Source organism: Panulirus ornatus, chromosome 12 (assembly GCF_036320965.1).
Source record: "Panulirus ornatus isolate Po-2019 chromosome 12, ASM3632096v1, whole genome shotgun sequence".
Taxonomy (NCBI): Eukaryota; Metazoa; Arthropoda; class Malacostraca; order Decapoda; family Palinuridae; genus Panulirus; species Panulirus ornatus.
Window position 1 is genome coordinate 66,760,303 of NC_092235.1, and position 6,000 is coordinate 66,766,302.

The window sequence follows — 6,000 nt, forward strand, 5'->3', positions numbered from 1 at the left end:
ATAGTGCCATTGTACAAAGGCAAAGGGGATAAGAGTGAGTGCTCAAATTACAGAGGTATAAGTTTGTTGAGTATTCCTGGTAAATTATATGGGAGGGTATTGATTGAGAGGGTGAAGGCATGTACAGAGCATCAGATTGGGGAAGAGCAGTGTGGTTTCAGAAGTGGTAGAGGATGTGTGGATCAGGTGTTTGCTTTGAAGAATGTATGTGAGAAATACTTAGAAAAGCAAATGGATTTGTATGTAGCATTTATGGATCTGGAGAAGGCATATGATAGAGTTGATAGAGATGCTCTGTGGAAGGTATTAAGAATATATGGTGTGGGAGGCAAGTTGTTAGAAGCAGTGAAAAGTTTTTATCGAGGATGTAAGGCATGTGTACGTGTAGGAAGAGAGGAAAGTGATTGGTTCCCAGTGAATGTAGGTTTGCGGCAGGGGTGTGTGATGTCTCCATGGTTGTTTAATTTGTTTATGGATGGGGTTGTAAGGGAGGTAAATGCAAGAGTCCTGGAAAGAGGGGCAAGTATGAAGTCTGTTGGGGATGAGAGAGCTTGGGAAGTGAGTCAGTTGTTGTTCGCTGATGATACAGCGCTGGTGGCTGATTCATGTGAGAAACTGCAGAAGCTGGTGACTGAGTTTGGTAAAGTGTGTGGAAGAAGAAAGTTGAGAGTAAATGTGAATAAGAGCAAGGTTATTAGGTACAGTAGGGGTGAGGGTCAAGTCAATTGGGAGGTGAGTTTGAATGGAGAAAAACTGGAGGAAGTGAAGTGTTTTAGATATCTGGGAGTGGATCTGTCAGCGGATGGAACCATGGAAGCGGAAGTGGATCATAGGGTGGGGGAGGGGGCGAAAATTTTGGGAGCCTTGAAAAATGTGTGGAAGTCGAGAACATTATCTCGGAAAGCAAAAATGGGTATGTTTGAGGGAATAGTGGTTCCAACAATGTTGTATGGTTGCGAGGCGTGGGCTATGGATAGAGATGTGCGCAGGAGGATGGATGTGCTGGAAATGAGATGTTTGAGGACAATGTGTGGTGTGAGGTGGTTTGATCGAGTAAGTAACGTAAGGGTAAGAGAGATGTGTGGAAATAAAATGAGCGTGGTTGAGAGAGCAGAAGAGGGTGTTTTGAAATGGTTTGGGCACATGGAGAGAATGAGTGAGGAGAGATTGACCAAGAGGATATATGTGTCGGAGGTGGAGGGAACGAGGAGAAGAGGGAGACCAAATTGGAGGTGGAAAGATGGAGTGAAAAAGATTTTGTGTGATCGGGGCCTGAACATGCAGGAGGGTGAAAGGAGGGCAAGAATAGAGTGAATTGGAGTCATGTGGTATACAGGGGTTGACGTGCTGTCAGTGGATTGAAGCAAGGCATGTGAAGCGTCTGGGGTAAACCATGGAAAGCTGTGTAGGTATGTATATTTGCGTGTGTGGACGTGTGTATGTACATGTGTATGGGGGGGGGTTGGGCCATTTCTTTCGTCTGTTTCCTTGCGCTACCTCGCAAACGCGGGAGACAGCGACAAAGTATAAAAAAAAAAAAAAAAAAAAATATATATATATATATATATATATATATATATATATATATATATATTTATATCTTAGGGATACTCTGTGGCTGTTGAATCGGGTCCCTTCACCATCGTGCAACCATTCCTATCAAAAAATTATAATCATCATACTCATTACTAAGAACATCCAAAAAAGTGTGGAGACAGGCGAGTCTGTAAGTACATAAGACAAGGATAGTACATAAAACATAAGAATACAGCTGAATAATCGCTGTGCATGACATTCATAGTTACATATTACAATCATACAATAAAGAGGGCACTGTCGGACTGTGAAAGAAAAAATACATGGAAAAAATAGTTAACTGAAAGTAGCCAATCAGATATTCATGTGACACAAGTGTCGGTTGTCAGTTAACATCTGGTACTTTATGTCTCCTTGCGACCACAAAATTTCCGCAAGCCAAATGTGCTCATATATTCTTCCCGGGCCTGGCGGGTGAGGGCCCCGTATCCTACCCATTCCACCACACAGGATTGATTTCTGATCTAGTTGTCACTTTCATTGTTCAGGAGAAAGTCGACATATATTAGTAATCTAATAAAAGTTATAACAATGCTCATTTAAATATTAGCAAAAAAATACAACTAATCCCCCCCCCCTGCCACTAATCAAATAATTCGGAAGCATAGTCGTCATATGTCAAGCAAAATTGTTTTCAATCTATACCTGAAAAAAAAAGTCTGGGAATGCGCTGAGATAGCCTCTCTCAGAAAAGACGCCTTCGCTTCTACTGCCACACACTTTGAAAATCCTGCATTACACGTCAGTAGAAGTTAAAATTTTCGCCAGCTCTTTAGGCTTATCACTAGAACAGTATCTCCATGAATATAGATAAATATCCCTTCACGCCTTTTTGGTAGAGCGATGGCCTGAAGTTGGAAACTAAAACAAAATGTTCATAAGCCGCTGGGCTTTAAGGCCTATCTACTGCCAGGGTCATTAAGACCGTCAACGTATGCTACATCCACCAACCGAAAGATCTATAACACCTTCCTCAGGTGTTAAAGATAATTCTAAGACTACATACACTCACTATACAAGTGGCCCATGTAAAACATTTTACTGAAATGGTTAGTTAGCAAAATTTTCATAATATCGCCGCTGAATCCACTAAAGCAGCTGATAGCCTTGCTAAATAGTATATGACTGGCTCGTCAGTGCATATCCCTTACAGCCAGCCCGTACCTATGCGCACCTGTCCTGTCTTTACGTTGCAAGATATTTCACGCGGCATGAAGCGCAGACATGAAGCTGCTGATTATCACAAATTTCTTTTATACCACAACATCTTCTCAAATGAAAACTGATAACATGACTCTAAGATGAAGATATGGACTGCTGCCTACAGCCGCAACACTAAACAATTGATCAGGTGCAAAATGAAACGTGGAAACAATACGTATGACCAAAAACATGAAATATGGCATATATGTGTTCCAGAGTAACTATTTTGACGTCCATTACCGGGTTGAAATAACACATCAAGTTTAAGCCAATGACAGTAACCATGTTGTTAAAACATTCTTTAAAATGTACCACTCTAATCTAAGAGCACGAAATGATTCATTGACTACTGTATTCTCTAATAATCAATGACCACTGTATTCTCTATCATTCATTGACCACTGTATTCTCCATTATTCATTGACCACTATAATCTACCTCCACTTGATCACTCCGCCTTTGTACCCATATTTCAAAGTCGACGATCCAAGTAAATTTTGACGTATAAATACGCTTCCATCTTAGATGGACATTTCTATTAATCAAATTGGAATGAAAAATGCAAACGTCCTTAGCACTATCATGTCCCGTGTGGTCTAGTGGCTAGGATACGCGGCTCTCACCCGCGAGGCCCGGGTTCGATTCCCGGCACGGGAAAATTTAGCACGAAATTGGGGTTCCCATAAATAGGTTTCTGAACGACATAAAATAATCTTAAACGTGATCACACGCGTGCGCCCATACTTACTGAAATATAAATGACTAGCTAAAGGAAACATTACTGTATCTCGCAGTATATCAAGGCAATCATAGCCATTCCAAATCGTCTAACGCAAACCCATGAAATTAAATGTATCTCTTCCTTAACTAAAATTTCATATAATCCAAAGGAAAGGACAAGGCAGAAGTTACCCCTTTCAAATAATACGGATGATAAGATTTACTTTACTCTCTCCCCACCATCAATCAATTGTATCCCGACATGTATGAAAATACATGATAAACGAACTTCCCGGGCGTCTCCTCCCTTGCTTTCATCAAAACATGACAATACTTACAATACGAAAATGAGAAGATCAATTCACGAGGTTTTGAGATGGAGTGCTTGCATTTCATGATCTGAGGGATTGTAGTAAAGAAAAATGGTATGGCAAGATAAAGAGTGAAGCAAAGGTCATGGTGAGGCAAGACGACGGGTGATGCAAAACCCCAGGTGAGGCAAGACAAAGGGTGAAGCAAAGTCTATGGAGACAAAAGACTCAGGATGAAGCAAGCTAAAGGATGAAGCAAAGCCCAAGGGAAGGAAAGACTCGAGATGAAGCAAGACGAAGGGTGAAGCAAAGCTCAGCGAGGGGCAAGATAGATGGTGAAGTAAAGCACAGGATGAGGCAAAACAGAGGGTTAGGTATGATCCAGCATAAGGCAAACAGCCCAAACTGTTCACATCACAAATTCATAATATGGGCTTTGGGGAAAAGGCACCTATACGCAATGCTTTTTCTCTATTGACCAAGACTAAATGGAACAGACCTGCGACTCAACAAAATACTTTGAAACTAAACGGAAAAGTTTTCTGAGGGTACTGGTCTAAGGTCAAACAGAATTCATGAAAATTGGTCTTAAAACAACGAAATATGCAAAAATCTTGATTTTTGAAAAGAAGGAAACAAAAACATACCTCCCAGGAGACATAAAAAGGGCCTACGTAAATAATTGCACATCACTATAGGCCATAATCCTATTCATAAGGCCAGTTGACACATCTTTTAAGCGAAACTTTTTACTAATCACTGAAAATCTTATCAATTTCAGCAGTTTGCAGACCAGTGAATGATATACATACATGGTTTACAAGCACGAGAGTAGAGCCTAAAACACTTATATTCCTTCAACATAAGTCAATAAGCATGAAAATACAAATCAAATGCATACTACAGATAATGCTGCCTGAGACACTTGCACAAGTCTGAAAACTTGAAAACGACTTAACAGTGTTTTATCAATGAAAATGGGTTATCACTTCCCACTCGTGGTCCCTCTCTCCCTATAGTCATGACCCTACGAACAATCCTCTATTGTTCCTTCGTATATAACTGGCACTATGTAGTGCGCAAACATACTTCTGGATACCTTTCAGCACATAAAGGAAACTCTTTTGAAGTTTTTTTACGGGCCAATTTACACAATTCCATGCCTCGATGGCGCAGTAGGCAGCGCGTGAGTCTCATAATCTCAAGGTCGTGAGTTCGATCCTCACTCGGGGCAGGTCTTTTCGTAGCCTTGCCAGCATTTCACATGGAACCTGCCATTCACTTCCATTATACACAATCGATAAAGGTTAACTAAAACATGTTACTCTAAAAAGTTCAACGCTCAATCATTAAATCTGGGAGGGCAATAGAGCTTTTTCCAACCGAAAACCTATAGAAATCTAAATCATTGCTGAAACCATGCACAAACTTAATTCTAAAAAAATGCGTGTTTAAAGCAATTAATTCCGATAATCAATACGGAACGAGGGTAATCGACAAATCGGTTTCCTTTGCCTTGCTAATTCGATCGGTTCTATAATTCATTCTGCATGCTATCTTCCATAACACACATATCTATGCCCACTACACTCAAGTTACATACAGACCGACCTGTGCCAGTCATGGCACCCTGAGACTACATACCGTCATGTGCCAAGTAAAAGCATCCTGAGAACGCTGTCGTTGACATGAGCTCGTGTCAAGCGAACATTTAACACACACATACAGCTTCCCTTCAAGAAGGAAGTAAATGGCAGGAACCTGCGTGAGCGAGACTTGGGAGTTGACAACGTCCTTAACCTGCTGCTAGAGTCCTATCTTAAGACTGTTGAGGAAACCAACTGTCTGTTGGCAAATACTAGAGGTGCATTCATGTTCATACTGACGGAAAAATTCTGCAAGTTATTCACGTCCTATTAAGGCCAAAACTAGGATACTGCTTCTCAGGTTTGGTCAACGTACCTTAAAAAGGCACAAATAAGGTCCAAAGGAGGAAAACAAAATTGATACCAGAATTAAGAAAACTGAGTAACACTAAAAGGCCTTACGTTTTCCCACCATGGAAAAGTGAGTGACCTGATCACAAACTCTAAGCTTTGAAACCAGACTGACGACGTAGATAGCGAACAGTTCTTCCAGGGAAGGGATAAAAATACGGGACATGACATGA

General features: G+C 40.9%; 2 non-coding genes across 2 annotated transcripts; both read left to right on the top strand.

Moving 5' to 3' along the window:
- Positions 1-3,384: 3,384 nt before the first annotated feature.
- TRNAE-CUC (transfer RNA glutamic acid (anticodon CUC)) lies at positions 3,385-3,456 on the top strand. Its single transcript has one exon. It is a non-coding gene; the product is annotated as a tRNA-Glu (tRNA).
- Positions 3,457-4,991: 1,535 nt separating this feature from the next.
- TRNAM-CAU (transfer RNA methionine (anticodon CAU)) lies at positions 4,992-5,064 on the top strand. The gene has a single exon. It is a non-coding gene; the product is annotated as a tRNA-Met (tRNA).
- The last annotated feature ends 936 nt before the right edge of the window (positions 5,065-6,000 follow it).